The following is a 24,017-nucleotide window of genomic DNA, read 5'->3' on the forward strand; positions in this document are numbered from 1 at the left end:
TTCAGACATTTCCGTATTCTTTGATTCAGCCTGGCTTTATTTTACACTAAATATTGTAAAATAATAAATCTCATATGTTTCCCTTATTATCTCCAGTAATTGTATTATTACACAGGATTTTATGATGATACATCGGCTCATCTTCTTCTCATTCAGGTCTCTACAATATCGGATCCTCTCAGTGAAGATATTTCATATAAAATCATTTTTCAGAATTACCCATCAAAGATGGATATGGACAGAGACAAGATGGCGGAGAGGATATTACACCTCACCCTAACATAGTAACAGTTATTAAGATTGAACGAAGGCTTTAAGTCCATCTAGTTCAACCCATAGCCTAACCTAACATACCCTAACATGTTAATCCAGAGGAAGGCAAAAAAAACCATGTGGCAAAGAGTAAGCTCTACATTGGGGAATAAAATTCCTTCCCAACTCCACATACGGCAATCAGACTAGTTCCCTGGATCAACGCCCTATCAAGGAATCTAGTATATATACCCTGTAACATTATACTTTTCAAGAAAGGTATCCAATCCCCTCTTAAATTTTAGTAATGAATCACTGATTACAACATCATACGGCAGAGAGTTCCATAGTCTCACTGCTCTTACAGTAAAGAATCCGCGTCTGTTATTATGCTTAAACCTTCTTTCCTCCAGACGTAGATAAGATCACCCCTTAGCCTTCGTTTTTCCAAACTAAATAGCCCCAAGTGTAATAACCTATCTTGGTATTGCAGACCCCCCAGTCCTCTAATAACCTTGGTCGCTCTTCTCTGCACCCGCTCTAGTTCAGCTATGTCTTTCTTATACACCGGAGACCAGAACTGTGCACAGTATTCTAAGTGTGGTCACACTAGTGACTTGTATAGTGGTAAAATTATGTTCTCCTCATGAGCATATACACCTCTTTTAATGCATCCCATTATTTTATTTGCCTTTGTAGCACCTTCCTGACATTGGCCACTAAATGTGAGTTTGTCATCCACCCATACACCCAGGTCTTTTTTTAGTGATGGCTTTGCCCAGTGTTTTACAATTAAGCACATAGTTATACATCTTATTACTTCTACCCAAGTGCATGACCTTACATTTATCCCCATTAAAGCTCATTTGCAATTTATCAGCCCAAGCTTCTAGTTTACATAAATCCTCCTGTAATATAAGATTTTCCTCCTCTGTATTGATTGCCCTACAGAGTTTAGTGTCATCTGCAAATATTGAAATTCTACTCTGAATGCCCCCTACAAGGTCAATAATAAATATGTGAAAAAGAAGAGGGCCCAATACTAATCCCTGTGGTACCCCACTGCTAACCGCGACCCAGTCCGAGTGTGTTCAGTTTTTGTCCCCTTTTTGAATATTGGCACCATATTTGCTATACGCCAGTCTCCTGTTATTATGGAGTCTTTAAAGATTAAAAATAATGGTTTATCAATGACTGTACTTAATTCCTGCAGTACTCGGGGGGTTTATCTTATCCGGGCCCGGAGATTTGTCAATTTTAGTGATTTTTAGATGCCGCCGTACTTCCTGCTGGGTTAAGCAGGTGACACTTAATGGGGAATTTTTGTTTTCACTGATCGTATTGTCTGCCATGGAATTTTCTTGTGTAAATACTGATGAAAAAAAGTCATTTACCATATGTTAGGGCTAGCGGAACGCACCAAGTAAATATAGATGTTTTATTGTAATAGATGCGTTCGCAGCCCGGGGTCCACCGTGTAGGAGAACCTGCTGCTAGGCAAACCAGCTAAGAGAACAACTAATATATATAACTAAAATATAACTTTTATTTGAACCATACTAAAATATCCAATGGATAATGACATCACTTGTGAACAGTGCAAAAAAAGTGCTCATATTACCAGTGCTCTATTAAAAAATGGTTTTGTCTCACCACATGATCTTCTTTCCGGGAGTATCCACTATAATGTCTCATGGGGGAGGGGGGAAGAAAACAATGTCTCTATACTACCCCAGTCGTGCCCCTGTGTGGCTCCCGCCCTGACAAGGGCAGTTCCCAAGTCAGTCTGTTATGTTGTACCCACCACGATAAGGTAAACCTCCCTACGCGTTTCCTCTCCCATATGGGAGAATCCTCAGGGGAACTAATTGTAATATATGTGTGGGGAATTGTTTCTTTTTGAGATAAGGGAGTCCCTGCGTCGGCAGGTAACACCCGTGTCAAATGCTCTCAGTAACGGCACAGACTTCTGGTCGGGTGAGACAAAGGACTGAATCCTCCCACCTAAATACCCCATCAGGGAACCCCAGCGTCCTACCTCATTTCCGCTCCTACACGTGCTTCCAGCAGGTAGAAGTTCACAGTCACAGTGATTGCCAAATAATCCGCCAATCACACTCAGCGTGTGTGTCCCATTCATCTGCAGGCCTATGGCTGCCTTACACACATTGCCCGCTCACTATGGGCAATTGCGCATGCGTGCGTCACGCTCCGCCCCCGTATATCCAAAGAGCATCTCCGGCAGAAGCATAAGTGCATCCCATATATGTTACCCCCCTTCCGGTGGCCCAGGGAGGCGTACTCGTGTAAAACATGCACTCGCCAACAGCATACCAGCCGTGCCACCTATATTCTTAATATAGTGCCAGACATACCGTCCTACCTGGGGACGTAGTCTGTGAGATCACGAGCCATATGCGGCCACCAGTATGTCCTTGCCAGTAACTGAGATGTCCTTTTGGAACCAAAATGTCCACCCACCCTGGACGAGTGAGCCTAAGAGAGAACCTCCGGTCGCAAACTGGATGGTACAAAAGTCTTGCCCGGAGGCACAGACTCCAGCGAAACCGGGGCCACAGTTCTCAGGCTCTCGGTGGGGACAATAAGCCGAGGCTCCTCTTCCTCCTCCACAGATGATACAACGGAGCGAGAGAGAGCGTCGGCACGAATGTCCTTTTCCCCAGATAGAAAACGGAGGGTGAAATGAAAATGGGATAAGAACAAGGACCATCTGGCCTGGTGAGAATTTAACCGCTGGGCTGTTTGCAGGTGTACCAAATTCTTGTGATCTGTGAATTCTTGGAAGGGAAAACGAGCTCCCTCCAAGAGATGTCTCCACTCCGAGAAAGCCAACTTCATAGCTAGCAACTCCCTGTCCCCGATGGAATAATTCCTCTCTGATGGTGAGAAGGTCTTAGAGAAGAAGAAGCAAGGATGCTTCCGACCTTGAGCATCCTTTTGGAAAAGGACTGCTCCAGCACCAACAGATGAGGCATCCACCTCCATTATAAATGGCTTATCTACATAGGGGCGATGTAGGATGGGAGCGCTAGCGAAATGTGACTTAAGGCAGAAGACAAAAAATTGCCATCCGACCCAGAATCCACGCAGAGCTGTACCGAGTGGGAGAATGAGCCTATAGTAATTGTCCCCTTAAAGGACAATTTGGAGGCAAATGTCGCCGTGTCTAGTGTACCTCCACCTACTACCACTAGACGCTGATGTTTCCTCGACCGCTGGGAACATCTGGTGGCAAGATGTCCTTACTGCTGGCAAACATGACAGACCTTGAGTGCACAAGCGGTCCGGGACTTAGATCCCGCTCGTGACACTTCCATGGCCTCATGTGACTCAGTGACCAGGACCGGAGATTCCAGAGGTTTGGCGAAGGTGGGAGCCAGCCGAAACCTCTGCCTACACTGGGCTCGCTCTAACCTCCGCTCGTTAAAACGGAGGTCAATACTAGTGGAGACAGCTATTAACTCTTCCAGTGTGGCAGAAATCTTCCTAGTGGCCAGAACGTCCTTCACGTGATCAACCAGCCCCCTCCAAAATATGGGGATAAGGGCTTTATCCGACCACTCCAGCTCAGATGCTAAGGTACGGAAGTGGACGGCAAAATGGCTGACCAAGGACAAACCCTGAGTTAATGCCAGCAGCGCCATGGTCATGGGTGACTCGAGGTCCTAAAAAGACCTGTTTCAGAGTGCTCAGGAACAGCGGAGCACTCTGCACCACATGATCGCCACGCTCCCACAGCGGCGTAGCCCATTTCAACGCTTTGTCCGACAAGAGAGACACAATAAATCCCACCTTTGCCTGCTCTGTGGGAAAACGTGCAGCCAGGAGCTCGAGGTAAATAGAGCACTGACTCACGAATCCCCTACAAGATTTACTATCTCCAGAAAATTTTTCTGGCAGCGAGAGGCAAGATAATGTCGGAACAGGGGTGGCAGTGGACATGGTTGCTGCAGCCACGCTAGCAGCCTGTACAGCAACTGCGGTAACATCCACAGCTGAGGTTGTGCTCTCGAGAGCCGCCAACCTACCCTCCAGCTGCTGGATATACCGCAAGGATTGCTGAATGTCTGCCATTTACTAGCCAGACCCTGGCGCTAGTAATCTGTTAGGGCTAGCGGAACGCACCGAGTAAATATAGATATTTTATTGTAATAGATGCATTCGCAGCCCGGGGTCCACCGTGCAGGGGAACCTGCTGCTAGCCAACGGCGGAACTATATGGCGGTATGAACTAACTGTTATTTCACAGAGTAGCCGTGAAAGCAAAGCACTGCGCCCTGTTAGACTTCACAGAGGCACAGGCTAACTACCCAACTGTGAGCAGTCAGTAGTCATGCATGCACACAAAACTCCTCGCCGGAGGTGCCAGCATTCTAGGGACTTATTTCAGCCAGGTCCCTGAATACATACACACACAATCTCCTCGCCAGAGGTGCCAGCATTCTAGGGGCTTATTTCAGCCGGGTCCCTGAACACAAACTTACATGACCACACTGACGCAAAGCATATAACATAGAAAGATACTAGGGCATCGCCGTGCGGCCATGCGAGCCTTAAATAGTTGCAGCACATACAGAACCTTCCTAGAAGGACCAATGAGAGGCTGCCACAGAGCCTGAGCACCTACAGGACCTTCCTGAAAGGACCAATGGCTTTAGCTGCAGTATCTGAACATGTGACCCTCGATCTCCACTGAGAGATCTTACTGTGGGCATGCTCAGAACGAGAAAAGCAGGACTTAGTCCCAGAAGCCTCTGCTCGCCGCTGGCCAGCACTGACTTCAATGGCAGAAGCAGGAAAAGCAGCAGAAACTCTGTACAGAGTCAGACTGAGCGAGACGCTGGGACCGACGTCTCCACTGCGGCAGGAGAAGAATGGTAAACCGCAGTAGAGATGGCCCAAGATTCCCCCTGTGCAGAGGCGGGAACTCGACCCCTAACACCATATTGGCTTTTTCTTCATCCTCATCCATCATTTCACCCAGACTAGTTTTAATCTTCAGTGGCCAAACATTTCATATACCAACCCTCAGGCAGTATTATCTCTCTTCCGGTTTGCGGATTAAAACGAGTTAATAAACCGTTGCGAAGTGGCGATATCAGACGTCTCTTACTGACTCGTGAAGCCTATTGGATATACAACGTAGTTACTAGGTTTCCAAATGGGTTAAACAGACGCAATGAGGTCATGTTTCATTATTAATAGCATTTTGTCAATTATTTTCTAGGAATGTCCATATATATATATATATATATATATTTATTTATTTTTTTTGTCGTATATGTATTTATTCACGTGATGTGTTTTTGTGTCTGTTTTTCACATACTTTTGTGTCAGGACCTTGCATACCATGTGACATGTTTCAGGTGTTTAATTGGTTTAGCTTTCCTATAAAAAAAAATTGTGTCCTAAGGATAGCAGCTTTGATAAAGATCGCTTTTGCGATCGAAACGCGTTGCTCTGTTGTCCCAGTGTGCTCTATAGTGAGGTCTAGGAGCATATCATATTTTAAATTGCTTGAATAAATTTTAAGAAATTTTTATCCCAAAAAGCTGGAACAGTTTTTTTTTTCTTCTTTTTTTTCTACTCATATGCATACGTCTTTTCAGGACAGAGTTCCGTGCATCTTGAAGTATTGGTGTGCTGGCTTTTTCTCTAGTCACCTTCCACGACGGCATATGGAGGTTGTCTCTTTGCCCTGATGAGGAACAGGAAACAGAGAGGTTAAAAGGCCCTCCCACCTCCCACTTGCCAGTGTCTTTCCTGTTCCCCATGGGACAGGGAGAGGTTCCATGTGCTGTAGTGGCCGGCGACTGCAGTATCTCGTGACAGGTTTTGCCTGTGTAGCTGGGCAGCTGGTAGTCGCTCCTCGCCTCTTCCAGTGCTGCGCCTGTCGTCCCGTGTGTGGGTACCTTGGGACTCCTCCTGGTTTTCCCGTGCCCCCAAGAGGGCAAAGCAGGCCAGGGATCCCCAGCCGGGCTCCTCCCTGAGTTTCCCGGCTTCTCCCCCTCCGTGCTCGGTGTTCCGGAAGTGACGTCAGCGGGTGCGCGCGTGTCACTTCTGGTTCTCACGTTCCTCCTGGAGCGCATAGACTTCCGGGTTTCGCCGGCCGGCGTGTCAGGCCTGCATTAGCGGCGTCGCTGACACATGGACCCAGGAGGGGGAGGGAGAGTGTACCACGCTGGAGGCAGGTGCTGGTGATGAATCTCCATAAAAATCCTGCAGAAGTCGCCACAGAGGTAAGACTGAAACACCCTCAGTATGAATGGCACTTCATACCCTGCGTCTGCAGAGCCCAGCGCTGCCCCTGCTACAGTGAGTGTATGCAGGGATTGGGTCCGGGAGGTAGTTGATAATTAGTGGAATCCTCTGTCCTTACTCCTCTCTCCCTTTCATTTTAGGGAGACAAGTCTGCCCCCAAAGCCGCCTATAGGAAGAAGTGCCCGGTCTGTAATACAAAATTCCCTCCTCTATGGGATTAAAAACTCTGCCAGCCATGCACTGACAGGATAGTGAAAGCCGAGCAACCATCTCTATTAGATGAAATACGCTCTCTCTGAAACAGGAAGTGTAATCTTCCTTGGCAGCTTTTACTCCTCCACCCCCACCTCCGCCACCACATTACATAGTAACATAGTAACATAGTTAGTAAGGCCGAAAAAAGACATTTGTCCATCCAGTTCAGCCTATATCCCATCATAATAAATCCCCAGATCTACATTCTCCAGCTAAAAAGAGGAAAATGCAAATCATGGACTCTGACTCTGAATCAGACCTCTCTCATACCTCAAAACCACACCGGAAACGGCCTAATCACCGTCACCTCAAAGAAGCGATCACATTTATATTAAATCCAATGATGTTTTATTGAAAAATACAAAAGACATTAAAATAAGCCACATATTCAAGATCTCCTCGTCATTATAACCCCAGGAAGGGTTAGTAACCGGCATGCATTGAATCAATAGACAACGGGGATTAATAAAGTAAAGAGGAAAAACTAATATATACAATTTATATAAAGCCATTATTGAGCATACTAACTAGTTCCCACCAATAATAGCAAAAGAATGATCACCTTACCTCTGTAATAACTGTCATACAAAGAGTTACTGCCGGTGACCGACCCTCCGCGCCCCGACGCGCATTTCGCCCACCAGCTTCTTCCGTCAAAAGCACCTACTGTCCCGGACGGCAGTCCACTTGAAAGGTTCTGCCAACGTTCAGGCAGATTATCTAAGTCGCCAGGACATTCACCCGGGCAAATGGAGTTTGGACTATCAGACTTTCAAGATGTTGTTACACAGGTGGGGTCTTCCAGAAGTCGACCTTTTTGCCTCTCACCAAAACGCGAAAGTCGAAACCTTCTTCTCCTTTAACCCAAGAGACAATCCCAAAGGAGTGGATGCCTTAGTCCAGAGTCGGGATTTTCACCTAGCTTATGCATTTCCACCAATCCCAATTCTTGCAAAGGTTCTACGGAAGATTCGAGTAGATCGGACCCTGACTATATTGATAGCCCCCTTATCGCCCAAAAGAAGTTGGTTCAATCTGATCATCCAGCTACAGGTGAACGGGCCAGTACTGTTACCAGTAAAAGATGATCTACTTTCTCCTGGACCTATTCTCCACTCAGACCCTCAGAGATTGAATCTAGCGACGTGGTTACTGAAGCCCAGGTGCTGAAAGCAAAAGGGTTATCAAACCCAGTTATAGCTACCCTTCAAAGATCCAGGAAACCAGTAGCAAACGTTATCTACAATAAAGTCTGGAAAAAGTTCTCATCCTTTTGCCTACCCAACCTTCCAGACCCACTCAAACCAAATATATCTCGAATTCTAGATTTCTTACAAAAAGTCTTAGAGATCGGTCTTAGACCTAGTACTCTGAAGGTCCAGGTCTCTGCACTCAGCGCTGTTTTTGACCAAGATCTAGCAGGTCATCGCTGGATCAAAAGATTTATGATCTCTGCAGTCAGAATGAACCGTAAAAAACAGATTATAGTTCCTCCATGGGATCTCAACGTGGTAGTCCAGGGGCTTTCAGGTCCACCCTTTGATCCCTTGTCTTCCTGTTCTCCCCAAAACCTTGCATATAAAGCGGTCTTTTTGGTAGCCATAACTACAGCTCGGAGAGTGGGTGAATTACAAGCCTTATCAATAAGAGAGCCTTATCTATTGATTAGGGATGATTCAATAGTGCTTCGTCTCTCTCCATCATTTCTTCCAAAAGTAGTCTCTGAATTCCACCGTTCCCAAGAGATCATTCTACCATCTTTTTGCCACGAACCTGCAAATTCGAAGGAGAAGAAATTCAACACTCTCGATTTGCGGCGTATTGTCCTATGCTACCTAGACCAAACCTGCTCTTACAGAATCGATCATAACCTTTTTGTCCACCTTTCAGGACGAAATAAGGGGAAAAAGGTGGCTAAAAGTACCGTTACACTAAACGACTTACCAACGATCACGACCAGCGATACGACCTGGCCGTGATCGTTGGTAAGTCATTGTGTGGTCGCTGGGGAGCTGTCACACAGACAGCTCTCTCCAGTGACCAACGATCATGGGGAAGACTTCGGCATCGTTGAAACTGTCTTCAACGATGCCGAAGTCCCTGGGTAACCAGGGTAAATATCGGGTTACTAAGCGCAGGGCCGCGCTTAGTAACCCGATATTTACCCTGGTTACCATTGTAAAAGTTAAAAAAAAAAAAAAACATTACATACTCACATTCCGATGTCTGTCACGTCCCCCGGTGTCAGCTTCCCGCACTGACTGTGTCAGCGCCGGCCGTAAAATAGAGCACAGCGGTGACAGCGGGTGATCAAGGACCAAAAAAAGGTCCTGATCATTCCTCAGCGACCAACGATCTCCCAGCAGGGGCCTGATCGTTGGTCGCTGTCACACATAACGATATCATTAGCGGGATCGTTGCTATGTCACAAAAAGCGTGACACTGCAACGATATCGTTAACGAAATCGTTATGTGTGAAGGTACCTTAAGAGTACCAACTCTAACTGGATTAAAAAAGCTATAATACAAGCATATCTTACTCAGAATAAGTTACCCCCAGTGGGGATCAAGCTCACTCAACCAGATCCACATCAGTTTCCTGGGCAGAAAAAGCGAGCAGATCTGCAGGGCAGCAACGTGGTCCTCACTTCATACCTTTTCCAAATATTATAGATTGGATGTATTGTCCAATAGGGACTTAATCTTTGGCCGTAAAGTTCTCCAGGCCGTCGTCCCTCCCTAGTGCCAAATTAGTTGGTATTCCTCCATATGCTGTCGTGGAAGGTGACTAGGGAAAATAGAATTAGACTTACCGGTAATTCGGTTTCTAGGAACCTTCCACGACGGTGCTAATTTCCCCCCCCCCCCCCATATATTCCTGGATAAAATCTGGGATTTAGAAGGTAAACCGTTGCTATGGTCTCAGTTGTAAGTCACTGGCAAGTGGGAGGTGGGAGGTCCTTTTAACCTCTCTGTGTTTCCTGTTCCCCATCAGGGCAAAGAGATAACCTCCATATGCCGTCGTGAAAGGTTCCTAGAAACCGAATTACCGGTAAGTCTAATTCTATTTTCTTTTCTATACATGAGTATAATACAGGGGTGGGCAATTAATTTTGCCATGGGGCCGCATGAGAAAGTGGGATGGTTTTAGAGGGCCGAACTAATATAATTACCGTATTTTTCGGACTATAAGATGCAGCGGACCATAAGGCGCACCCCAAATTTGGGGTGAAAATTGCAGAAAAATATAAGATGGGGGTCCGTCTTATTGTCCGAATTTACAGTATCTTACCGTAAGATTCTTACCTGAGGGCTGGCGGTGGCAGAGCAGGGTCACAGGAGGCATGGTGTCGGCAGAGGTGGGGTGATGCGGTGTGGCGTGCACCTGAGCAGGGTCCCTTCCTGCTTAGGCGAGCGACGCTACGGCCTGGTGTCCATGAGGGGGTTGCAGCAGTGGTGGTGCGGTGGCAGAGGTGCGGTATGGTGTGCGCAGGGTCCCTTCCACCGGTGAGGTGACGCAGCGGCCCGGAATACAATGTGAGCAGCAGAGCCGGGTTGAATATCGATGGCGGCGGGAGGCCACGCGTGCGCAGATGGGGAGATCGCGGTGGCCATTTTCCTGAAGCCGAGATCTAAATTTGCAAACTCGGCTTCAGGAAAATGGGTGCCGCGATCTCCATCTGCGCACGCGTGGCCTCACGCTGCCATTTTCCTGAAGCCCCGTGAAGCAGAGCACTCCATCTGCGCACACGCGGCCTCGGGAAGATGGCCGCTGCCACCGATAAACAGGTAATCAACCTGGCCTTCACTCCAGCCACCAGCAGTCCTCCTCAGAAGCAGCTGGCGGCTGGCCGAGCGGTGCCGGGGCGGCTGACAGAAGTGACAGCTAGCTGGCGGGCCGCTTAAAATCATCAGGCAGGCCGCGGGCCGCATCTTGCCCAGGTCTGGTATAATATGGAGTGCCCCCAGACGCAGGGCCGCGGGTTACTCGGTACCGGTCCTCTCTGTCTCAGTCCTAGGATTGTTACGGTGGCTGGACCCGGTCCGTGACTCTGCTAAGGGGCGCCCAATGAAAGGGTGGTGAAAGTTGTTGGGTCTTTGTGACGCCACCTGTGGTGTTCGGTCAGGGTGACCGACGCTGCTTGGGGTCCGCTGGGGTGATGTGATGGCAGCTAGATGGTATACCTTCCCACAGGTGAAGTAGATCCCCAGGGCTTCCCAGTGGTGTAGGTGGCGATGGTGTGGGGCGCAGTTAATAACGAGGACACAGGGTTGCAGTCTCTTTACCTCTTTACTGGTGACTTCAGGATACTCAATCCGGAGCACTGTTAACAGGGCTGGCTGAGACCGGCCGGTCCGAAAGCACATCCAGAGTTCCCTTTGCAGGTGGAAATCGGTGCCTACCACTAGCGCCTGTGTGTTGTAGTCCTTCCCTGCTGAGCATTCGGGATAGTCCTCCCAACTGTCGTTTCTATTCTGATGTTCTGCTTCGTCCCCCAGTTTGTTATGGCTAGGACGCACCCGTATGACGGGTAGGCTCGGAGCTATTCTGGGACCCTAGAGACGCCCCTCTCCACGCTTGCCCCCTATATCTTCTTAGGTGATGTATGTTAGACAGCCAACCTATAATCAACTGTCCTGCCTCTGTTTGAAGTAATGCTTGGAGTCAGTTACTTCCTCGGCGTTCTGGTCACCGGCTACGCGCCTCAGTAGGATGTTGCCGATCTTGGGGCACGACTCCTACTGGCTCTCCTTTGTGCTTTGATCTCGTTTCTAACTTCTCCACAATATACTTTGCTTCGTGTCCTTTCTTTAGATGCCGCCGCAAGGTAGTGCAGGCGCGGCTCTGTAACGATCTGTCCTTGTCGCTAAGTCACTGCCAGGTTCCCACGCCTGACAGGGACCCCTCTGAATCTTCCCCGCAACACCCCCTGCCACGGGATGTTGCCTGGACAAAACCCAGCCAGCTTCTGACTAACTTCCTATCCAACCCCCAGTTTTACCAAAGTGTGAGGAGTGGCCTAGTAGATAGAACCTTTTGCTCCCCCTGGTGGCCGGAGTGTGAAGTGTAATGTGTGCTTGTGATACCTGGTCAGGTGAACTCCTTTAGTGCAATCAGACATAACATCTCTCCCCTTAGTGGCAGAGCGACATTACTGCAACGACCAGGACTCTGTGGCGCTGCAAATACACTACCCATAGTGCTCCATACAGTATAATACACAACCCATAGTCCTCCATATAGTATACTGCAAAGCCCATAGTCCTCTACACAGTATAATACACTCCCCCAGTCCTTCATACAGCATAATGTACTCCCCATTATTGTCCTCCATATAGTATACTGCATTCCTGTACACGCTGATACAGTTAACTGTAGCGTAGCTTCGGGTGCGCCTCTGAGCCCCCTCTGCCTTCTCCCGGGTAGCTACGATGCTGCTAGTTACGATGCTGAAGTTGGTTTCTTATTTGTCCAGTTTCTTATTCAGGGCTGAAATTTATTTCTTATTTGGCAGACAAAAATAACAAATTATAATAATAAAATACAATGCAGTGAGTTGCCCTGGTGTGAATACACTTAAAGACCGCTACATAAATGATAATCCTGGCACAAAAATGTCCATCAAAGTGGGCACTGAAGGGCATTATTGAAAGGGTTAAATGACTTTGGGCCACTGATCTCACACAAGCATTACAGGTTGGTGTGACCGGAGTTTGATGCGAGCCATCACTATGTATGTATTGGTGATGTGAAATCAGTGGCCCAAAGTCATTTAACTCCTGTAGAACACTAAAGAAGTTGTCCACTACCTGGACAACTTCTTCCATACCCCTCACTGAGCCCCTATAAAATAATAAAGCCTATACTCGCCTCCCATACTGGCACCCTTCTCAGATTGTCGGCATTGTTCTCCAGGGACAAATCAAGCAAGAACTGGAACTCTTTTTTTTATATCAAGCAAGAACCAGACTTCCTCTTCATGTTCGATTTGTCTGAAGGCGGAGACAGTGACTCAAGTGCTGATTGGGCACCGGCCTTCACGTGTCACAACACCGGGAGCCCCGGGGAGAGCAAGTGCAGACACCGTGGGAACGGTTCAAGCATGGGAGTGGAGTATAGGTTTGTTATTATAATTGGGGCCAAACATTAATCAAGAAGGGGTTGTACTATTGGACTTATTGGACGCTGCCTCTGGCCCGGCCTAGTAGACCTTAATACATTGCAGCCCAGACACCATTATTAGGCCTGTAAGTATCATCGTAACTAGGCCGCCCCATACTATCGAGTACTTGGGGGCGAAGGGGCATTCAGCCGAACTCTGTCACACCTTCTTAGATGCCATGCTTGCTTTTAACAGTGGTTAAACTGCAGGGGCTTTTGATGCAACCGTACATGTGTCGTCCCTGCAGTATACGTCTATGTTCTGGGACCCAAAGCGTTTTTTTTTTTTTTTTTAAACAAATGTTTAATATGTTAAAAAATAATAAAATTGTCTTCTCCTCTACCGGAAGCGGTAGTTAAATGCCACTGTCTGCGTTTGACAGCGGCATTTAACTAGTTAATAACAAAACAGCTGACATGTCCCGGCTTTGATGGGGGCTCACCGCGGAGCCCTGCATCAAAGCAGGGGATCTGACCTCGGACGTACTATCCCATCCGAGGTCAGAAAGGGGTTAAAATATGCCCCATATAATGCTGCACAAAGGTTAATAATGGCCCCATAAGATGCTCCATAGATATATTTGCCTCATATAATGCTGCACAAACGTTGAATATGGCCCCATAAGATGCTCCATAGAGATATTTGCCCCATGTGATGCTGCACAAATGTTGATTATGGCCCCATAAGATGCTCCATAGAGATATTTGCCCCATATGCTGTTGCTGTTATTTATAAAAAATAAAAAAAAATGACATACTCACCTCTCGTCGCTCAGGCCCCCAGCACTTGCAATACTCACCGGTCCTCGTTCCGGCGCCGCTGTGTCTTCCGCGTCCTCTGCACTAACGTTCAGACAGAGGGCGTGGACTAACGATGTCATCGCGCCCTCTGACCTGAGCATCACTGCAGAGGACGCAGAAGACGGAGTGGCGCCCGGAACGATAACAGGTGAATATCGCGCAGTGCTCCCCCTCCCCATTATGCTCACCTGCTCCTGGCGAGGTCCATGCATCTCCGGTCTCCGGCAGCTTCTTCCAGCGTTGAGCGGTCACCGATACCGCTCATTACAGTAATGAATATGCGGCTCCACCCCTATGACGAGACGAGAAGTAGCGTTATGGAAGATGAGTCTATGAGAAATGTATTCAGCTGCCGACTCCGACTGCTTGTTGTCTGTGGCCTAAATATATAGGTTTTATTAGTAGATGTAAAGAAGAAAACTAAATACTGTAAAATAATAAATCTCCTCATATGTTTCCCTTATTATCTCCAGTAATTGTATTATTACACAGGATTTTTATGATGTTACATCGGCTCATCTTCTCATTCAGGTCTCTACAATATTGCATTTTCTCAGTGAAGTTCTTCTATATAAGAGAATATTCCTGATTTACCCATCAAGGATGGATATGGACAAGGACAAGTTGGTGGAGAGGATAATACACCTCACCCTAGAGATCCTCTTACGGCTTACTGGAGAGGTGAGAGATTCTGATGACGTCACATTACATCATTCTTATCTATGGGAATAACAGATGGACAGAACTGGAGAGGTGAGGACTCTGGAAATGTCTGTAGTGAGATTTATTAATGTGTCTCTCCATAACAAGGATTACACAGTAGTGAAGAAGACCTCTAGTGAGAGTTGTCAGGACCCTGTGTCTGAGGGATGGGGAAGACCCCTGAGCCCAATCACGGGGCCTCCACCTCACCCCCTGATACATGAGGACATCAATGACCAGAAGATCCTAGAACTTACCTACAAGATGATTGAGCTGCTGACTGGAGAGGTGACACTGCTGGGAATGCTGGGATATTATACAGTAATGCTATGAAGGGATCGGGGGGATGACGATTTCACTGTATGTGTCAGGTTCCTATAAGGTGTCAGGATGTCGCTGTCTATTTCTCCATGGAGGAGTGGGAGTATTTAGAAGGACACAAAGAGTTGTACAAGGACGTCATGATGGCGTTTCCCCAGCCCCTTGCATCACCAGGTAATAGACAGGACTAAATATACACGGCCTATAATCATATGTGAAGAATGAATTTGGTCCCTGTATTTGTTTTCTCCAGATCTATCCAGTAAGAGGACAACACCAGAGAGATGTCCCCGTCCTCTTCTTCCACAGGACTATAATCAAGAAGATCTCAATGTTCCTCAGGATCATCAGGTAGATGGAGAGAAGGTGTCATGAGATGTATCCTTTGATATGTAAACAGCTGTGAAGGTCTTGTGCTCAGTCTTGTTTTATCCACCAGTATTATATGTTTTATACTTTTGTAATGAGAACGGTGGAGATGGCAGGATTAGAGCTGATCATAGATGTGACTTCTCCAACTGTTTGTAACTTTTACAATATTTGTTTCAGGGTAAAGATCTGACACATATTAATACTACAGAGACATATGTGAGGGGTGATGAGTGGTGTAAAGAGGAGATTCCTACATATGACTACCCAGGTGAGTAGTAACCACTAAATGTAGAGAAGTCACAGATTCTTCTCCGTCACCGGCTGTGGCTGCTTTATCGGTGGTATAGTCTGGTCGTATTACAATCGTGTGATCACCATTTGGCCTCAAGACCACAACGTTCTCCTCCTCCCAAAACTGTTCTAATGACTTTGGTCATTGAAAGCCCTTTTCTATAGAACTTACCACCTGGAGGATCCACCTATTCACTGGGATTAGGAGACACTGACTCTTACCTGCCCAGATCTGGAAACTACAAAGCCAAATGACAGTGTACTTAGAATGTGCTGACAAGTTAGAAAATCACTGGAAGAAAACTATTATGATGGGCCTGTAAGAGAAAGCGGAGGGTAATGATGCTGTTGGCTTCCTAGAACCTTGATATCTTATTGGATGAATCTACCTTCTCTCCCTTTTGTGCTGCTGAATGTGATCATATGGTCCCTACATGACCAGGTCCAGTCTTTCTGGCCAAACTACACTTTTATGATCGACAACAATAAATGTGCAGTGAGGCCAAGTGTGAATTTCTGTACAATAACAGCAGAGTTTCCCTTTATCCTGACTTTTCTAATTGTATGAAAACTAACTAATTTCAAGGAGGATTGTGATAATCTACATAAAAACATTACACCTGTGCCATGATATATCTCTAAGCTGTGCGTGGCTGATGGCTGTAATATACATTTATTCCCACCTGTAGGAGATGTGTTGGCTCAAGCCCTGGTTTCATGGAATCACTCCACATCATAAATGGTGTTATATTTTCCATCCTAAAGAATTCAAATTACTGCACAATCTCTCCTGAAATGAGGAGCACTAATCTTTTCTCTACTTTTCTGGTCTGGACTCAAAGTAGCTCCAATGGTCCACTATAAATGAGTGCAACTCCGGTTTAGTGTTGGAGTTCTCCCCTCGTACAGTACATACATTGTTGTTGGGGATGTAACATATTTAAGGCTAGTTTCAGAATTGCGTTAGAATCTGCAGCGTTTAATCCGCAACCGTAAATGAAGGAAAAACTGCTTTGAAACACGTACAAACGCAGCGTTTTTTAGACGCATACGTTAATGCATGCGTTTAAAAAACGCAGCATTTTCAAGCTTTTCCATGCGTTTTGAATGCTTTTGCATTTTTTGTGGGCTTGGTGAAATCTTCGTATGTAGAGCTTTTATTTCAACCTGGACTTAAGCATCAAGCTGTTTCTTGCCTGTGCTTTTGCTTGGGAGCAACAAAGAAATAGAGAATGACAGAGAAGGTCATGGCGTAGGCGTTTTTGGAGACACCCCATTATTGAACTCCAGGAGATCCGTGGAGCCTACCATAAGCTATATGGCGAGCTTAATGCTAACCCGTACAAATTCCCCGAATATACCAGGATGTCTCAAGACTCTTTCCGGGAATTGCTTGGTCGTGTCCAAGGAGCCATCCGGAGACAGGACACCCAGCTCCGTAGAGCGATTCCAGCAGAGGAACGTCTCCTGGTTACATTAAGGTACTTAATCATTCTAATCAAATGCGGGTCATAATTATTGTTGGTCTGCCATGTATTTGTATTTTCCTTTAGGTCTTTAGCTAAACACCATCATAAATGGAATTGATTATAAATTTATTTTTTTATTCTTATTTCAGATTTCTGGCAACCGGAGAGAGCTTATCATCCCTCCACTTTCAGTTCCGGCTTGGAATTTCCACCCTGTCTGGAATAGTTGCGGACACCTGCCAGGCTTTCTAGAATATTCTTCGGGATGAGTTTATACTCCTACCCACGGAGGACATGTGGATTGAAATTGCTGAAAAATTCTGGAGTGTGTGTGATTTCCCCAACTGTTTGGGAGTGGTGGATGGAAAGCACATACGCATTATCAAACCCGCCAGAACTGGATCGGAGTACTTCAACTACAAAAAATATTTTTCAGTTCTGCTCATGGCAATAGCAGATGCGGACCGTCGCTTCATCGCCGTGGACATTGGAGGTTTTGCCCATGGGAATGACTCACAGACTTTCAAGAACTCAGATATGGGCCGACGTGTGTATGGAAGAAATTTTAATTTTCCACTGCCATGACCTCTCCCCAACACTCAAGGCCCACCAATGCCATTTGTTATGGTTGGGGATGAGGCCTTTCTGATGTGTGAAAACCTACTGAAGCCATATTCCAGTCGGGACTTGAACCACACTAAAAGGATTTATAACTACAGACTGACCAGGGCCGAAGAACAGTGGAGTGTTCTTGTCTCAAAATGGCGCATTCTTGCGACAGCCATTAATCTAAAAATGGAGGCAGTCGATGAGGTGGTCAAAGCCTATGTGGTTCTCCACAATTGCATAATGGCTAAGGAGCGACCCAACATTGAACTGAATGAACCTGTTGCAAACCCATTGCCAGATTACCAGCATCACCCGCTGCGGTCAACAGTTGAAGTTGGCCACATTCGGGACCAATTTGCTGCCTATTTTGATTCTGATATTGGACGTGTGGAATGGCAAGACAATATTGTGTAAAATTTTCTGTTGGGTTTTGGCCTGTACCAGTTATGTTTTAAATGTTAATAATATTTTTTGTTAATAAAATTCGTGTTTTGCTATCTTGACCGAGTCTTCTATGTATTTCCTCTAAAAACCACTTATGTTGATAGTGGAAAGGTAGTTGACGTCATTACATCCAGATTCTGTTCTGCAGTATCTATTGGACGCAGACTGAAGAGAAGATGGAGGGATAATAAAAAGCAGATCTAAAAAAATAACAGCCTCGTGAATTCACTATTTCTGACACCTGTCCAGGTGAGTATAGATATGCCTTGTATGACGTACATCGTCTTTTCGGTTTGTGTGAAATAGATTACGTACACAAGGCAGTTCTCTACTCACCAGGTCAGGTGTCATATATAATGAGTTCATGACGCAGAGTTTTGTGCATCATGAACTCACTATTTATGGCACATGACTTGTTGAGTATCGTTCTGCTTTGTATTACCGCCATTTTCTCTTCAGTCTGTGACACAGATTAATCAGACTGAAGAGATTATGGAGAAAATACAAGTTATATTTTTTTTGCCACCTCATAGCTCTATACCCAAACACACAAAGCTGCAGTGTTGTACTTAACCCCTATCTGACATTAGACGTACTATCCCGTCGAGGTGGGCCCGTATGAACACCAATGGGATAATACGTCATAGCGATCGGCCGCTCTCAGGGGGGGAGCGCGGCCAATCGCGGCCGGGTGTCAGCTGACTATCGCAGCTGACATCCGGCACTATGTGCCAGGAGTGGTCATGGACCGCCCCCGACACATTAACACCCGGCACACTGCGATCAAACATGATCGCAGTGTTCTGGCAGTATAGGGAAGCATCGCGCAGGGAGGGGGCTCCCTGCGTGCTTCCCTGAGACCCCCGGAGCAACGCGATGTGATCGCGTTGCTGCGAGGATCTCTTACCTCCTCTTCCCTACAACAGGCCCGGATCCAAAATGGCCGCGGGGCTGCATCCGGGTCCTGCAGGGAGGTGGCTTATCAGCGCCTGCTCAGAGCAAGCGCTGGTAAGCCTGCAGGAGTGCACGTCAGATCGCTGATCTGACACAGTGCACAGAAAAGTGTCAGATCAGCGATCTTACACTATAACATGATGCCGCCCCACCCCCCCTCGGGGCATCGTTATAATGTAAAAAAAAAAAAAATTCACTTGTGTAAAAAAAATTTTTTTTAATTCCTAAATATATATATATATATATATATATATATATATATATATATATATATATATATATTCTACTATATAATTGTCTAAGGGTCACTTCCGTCTTTCTGTCTGTCCTTCTGTCACGGTTATTCGTTCGCTGATTGGTCTCGCCTGCTGCCTGTCATGGCTGCCGCGACCAATCAGCGACGGGCACAGTCCGGAAGAAAATGGCCGCTCCTTACTCCCCGCAGTCAGTGCCTGTCGACCGCTAACACAGGGTTAATGCCGGTGGTAACGGACCGCGTTATGCCGCGGGTAACGCACTCCGTTACCGACACTATTAACCCTGTGTGTCCCCAACTTTAAAAAAAAAAAACTGCTATACTCACCCTCCGTAGCAGCTCGCGCCGGCCGCCCTGTTCCGTTGCAGGTTCCGATGGCAGAAGGACCTGCCATGACGTCACGGTCACAGGTCCTGCACTAATACCAACCATGGGACCGGAAGCTGCCGTTGACTACAAGGGCTCCCTCGGAAAGGTGAGTATATGTTTATTTTTTATTTTTTCACCTGTGACAAACCTGGCTGGGCAATATACTACATAGCTGGGCAATATACTACGTGACTGGCCAATATACTACGTGACTGGCCAATATACTACGTGGCTCTGTTCTGTATACTACTTCGCTATGCAATATACTACGTGGCTCTTTGCTGTATACTACGTCACTGGGCAATATACTACGTGGCTGGGCAATATACTACGTGGCTGGGCAATATACTACGTCACTGGGCAATATACTACGTGGCTGGGCAATATACTACATCACTAGGCAATATACTACGTGACTGGGCAATATACTAAGTCACTGGGCAATATACTATGTGGCTGGGCAATATACTACGTCACTAGGCAATATACTACGTAACTGAGCAATATACTACGTGGCTGGGCAATATACTACGTGGCTGGGCAATATACTACGTCACTGGGCAATATACTACGTCACTGGGCAATATACTACGTCACTGGGCAATATAGTACGTCACTGGGCAATATAGTACGTCACTGGGCTGTATACTACGTCACTGGGCTGTATACTACGTCACTGGGCAATATACTACGTCACTGGGCAATATACTACGTCGCTGGGCAATATACTACGTGGCTGGGCAATATACTACGTGGCTGAGCAATATACTACATGGCTGGGCAATATACTACGTGTTTGGACAATATACTACGTGGCTGAGCAATATACTACGTGGCTGGGCAATATACTACGTGACTGGGCAATATACTACGTGACTGGGCAATATACTACGTCACTGGGCAATATACTACGTCACTGGGCAATATAGTACGTCACTGGGCAATATACTACGTCACTGGGCAATATAGTACGTCACTGGGCAATATAGTACATCGCTGGGCAATATAGTACGTTGCTGGGCAATATACTACGTCAATGGGCAATATACTACGTGGCTGGGCAATATACTACGTGGCTGGGCAATATACTACGTGGACATGCATATTCTACAATACCCGATGCGTATATATATATATATATATATATATATATATATATATATATATATATATATATACACAGTGTGAATATATATATATATATATATATATATATTGTTCCTATGAATACATTTATCTAAATAAAAAAACAAACAGGTACACATATTTAGTATCTCCGCATCCGTAACGACCCGACCTATAAAACTGTCCCACTAGTTAACCCCTTCAGTGAACACTGTAAAAAAAGAAAAAAAAAGAAAAAACAAGAGGCAAAACACAACGCCTTATTATCATACCGCCAAACAAAAAATGGAATAACACGCGATCAAAAAGACTGATATAAATAACCATGGTACCGATGAAAGCGTCATCTTGTCCCGCATAAAACGAGCTGCCATACAGAGTCAAATAAAAAATAAAAAAGTTATAGTTCTCAGAATAGAGCGATGCAAAAGTAATTATTTTTTTCTATAAAAAGTTTTTATCGTAAAAGCGCCAAAACATAAAAAAATTACATAAATGAGGTATCGCTGTAATTGTACTGACCTGAGGAATAAAACTGCTGAACAGTATAAACACCTCCACCAAAAGAAATTCATGAATAGCTGGTTTTTGGTCATTCTGCCTCACAAAAATCAGAATAAAAAGCGATCAAAAAATGTCACGTGCCTGAAAATGTTACCAATAAAAAAGCCAACTCGTCCCGCAAAAAACAAGACCTCACATGACTCTGTGGACCCATATATGGAAAAATTATAGCTCTCAAACGCAAACGTGGTAACGCTAAAAATATTTTTTGCAATAAAAAGCGTCTTTCAGTGTGTGACGGCTGCCAATCATAAAAATTTGCTAAAAAACCCGCTATAAAAGTAAATCAAACCCCCTTCATCACCCCCTTAGTTAGGGAAAAATAAAAAAAAATAAAAAAAATGTATTTATTTCCATTTTCCGGTTAGGGTTGGGGCTAGGGTTAAGGCTGCAGTTAGGGTTGGGGCTAAAGTTAGGGTTAGGGTTGGGGCTAAAGTTAGGGTTAGGGTTGGGGCTAAAGTTAGGGTTAGGGTTGGGGCTAAAGTTAGGGTTAGGGTTTGGATTACATTTACGTTTGGGAATAGGGTTGGGATTAGGGTTAGGGGTTTGTCAGGGTTAGAGGTGTGGTTAGGGTTACCGTTGGGATTAGGGTTAGGGGTGTGTTTGGATTAGGGTTTCAGTTATAATTGGGGGGTTTCCACTGTTTAGGCACATCAGGGTCTCTCCAAACGCGACATGGCGTCCGATCTCAATTCCAGCCAATTCTGCGTTGAAAAAGTAAAACAGTGCTCCTTCCCTTCCGAGCTCTCCCGTGTGCCCAAACAGGGGTTTACCCCAACATATGGGGTATCAGCGTACTCAGGACACATTGGACAACAACTTTTGCGGTCCAATTTCTCCTGTTACCCTTGGGAAAATACAAAACTGTGGGCTAAAAAATAATTTTTGTGGAAAAAAAAAAGATTTTTTATTTTCACAGCTCTGCATTATAAACTGTAGTGACACACTTGGGGGTTCAAAGTTCTAACAACACATCTAGATAAGGCTTCTTTCACACTAGCGTCGGAATCTCCCCGTCGCAATGCGTTGGGGAGAGATTCCGACGCTAGCGTTTGCTGCATTGCACAATGGGTGCAGCGGATGCATTTTTCCGGCGCATCCGCTGCCCCATTGTAAGGTGCGGGGTGGTGGGGGCGGAGTTCCGGCCGCGCAAGCACGGTCGGAAAAAGCGGTCCGTCAGGAGAAAAAAACGTTACATGTAGCGTTTTTTTCTCCCGACGGTCCGCCAAAGCACGACGCAAGACGGATGCGAAGTGTGCAATCCATCGCAAATGCATCGTCAATAGAAGTCTATGGGGAAAAAACGCATCCTGCAAGCACTTTTGCAGGATGCGTTTTTTCTGCAAAACGACGCATTGTGACGGATTTAAAAAAACGCTAGTGTGAAAGTACCCTAAGTTCTTTGGGGGGTCTAATTTCCAATATGGGTTCACTTGTGGGGGGTTTCTACTGTTTAGGTACATTAGGGGCTCTGCAAACGCAATGTGACGCCTGCAGACCATTCCATCTAAGTCTGCATTCCAAATGGCGCTCCTTCCCTTCCGAGTTCTGCCATGCGCTCAAACGGTGGTCCCCCTCGACAAATTGGACAACAACTTTTGGGTCCAATTTCTCCTGTTACCCTTGGGAAAATACAAAACTGGGGGCTAAAAAATAATTTTTGTGGGAAAATTTTTTATTTTATTTTCACGGCTCTGCGTTATAAACTGTAGTGAAACACTTGGGGGTTCAAAGCTCTCACAACACATCTAGATGAGTTCCTTAGGGGGTCTACTTTCCAAAATGGTGTCACTTGTGGGGGGTTTCAATGTTTAGGCACATCAGTGGCTCTCCAAACGCAACATGGTGTCCCATCTCAATTCCAGTCAATTTTGCATTGAAAAGTCAAATGGCGCTCCTTCCCTTCCGAGCTCTGCCATGCGCCCAAAGAGTGGTTTACCCCCACATAAGGGGTATCAGCGTACTCAGGACAAATTGTACAACAACTTTTGGGGTCCAATTTCTTCTCTTACACTTGGGAAAATAAAACAAATTGGAGCTGAAGTTAATTTTTTGTGAAAAAAAGTTAAATGTTCATTTTTATTTAAACATTCCAAAAATTCCTGTGAAACACCTGAAGGGTTAATAAACTTCTTGAATGTGGTTTTGAGCACATTGAGGGGTGCAGTTTTTAGAATGGTGTCACATTTGGTTATTTTCTATCATATAGACCCCTCAAAATGACTTAAAATGAGATGTGGTCCCTAAAAAAAAAATGGTGTTGTAAAAATGAGAAATTGCTGGTCAAATTTAACCCTTATAACTCCCTAACAAAAAACATTTTTGGTTCCAAAATTGTGCTGATGTAAAGTAGACATGTGGGAAATGTTGCTTATTAAGTATTTTGTGTGACATATCTCTGTGATTTAATTGCATAAAAATTCAAAGTTGGAAATTGCGAAATTTTTTGCCAAATTTCCATTTTTTTCACAAATAAACGCAGATAATATCATAGATATTTTACCATTATCATGAAGTACCATATGTCTCGAGAAAACAATGTCAGAATCACCGGGATCCGTTGAAGCATTCCAGAGTTATAACCTCATAAAGGGACAGTGGTCAAAATTGTAAAAATTGGCCTGGTCATTAACGTGCAAACCACCCTTGGGGGTAAAGGGGTTAATAACTACTGGACCTATGAGTTGGCAAAAAAATATAGTGAGTATAAGCCGACCTGAGTACAAGCCAACCCCCCCCCCTAATTTTTCCACAAAATACTGGGAAAACTTAATAACTCGAGTATAA

General features: G+C 45.6%; 1 pseudogene; it reads left to right on the forward strand.

The window, feature by feature from the left end:
• LOC138666476 (zinc finger protein 84-like) overlaps positions 1-24,017 on the forward strand; it is an 80,340-nt pseudogene that overhangs the window by 31,645 nt on the left and 24,678 nt on the right.

Source organism: Ranitomeya imitator, chromosome 2, assembly GCF_032444005.1.
Source record: "Ranitomeya imitator isolate aRanImi1 chromosome 2, aRanImi1.pri, whole genome shotgun sequence".
Taxonomy (NCBI): Eukaryota; Metazoa; Chordata; class Amphibia; order Anura; family Dendrobatidae; genus Ranitomeya; species Ranitomeya imitator.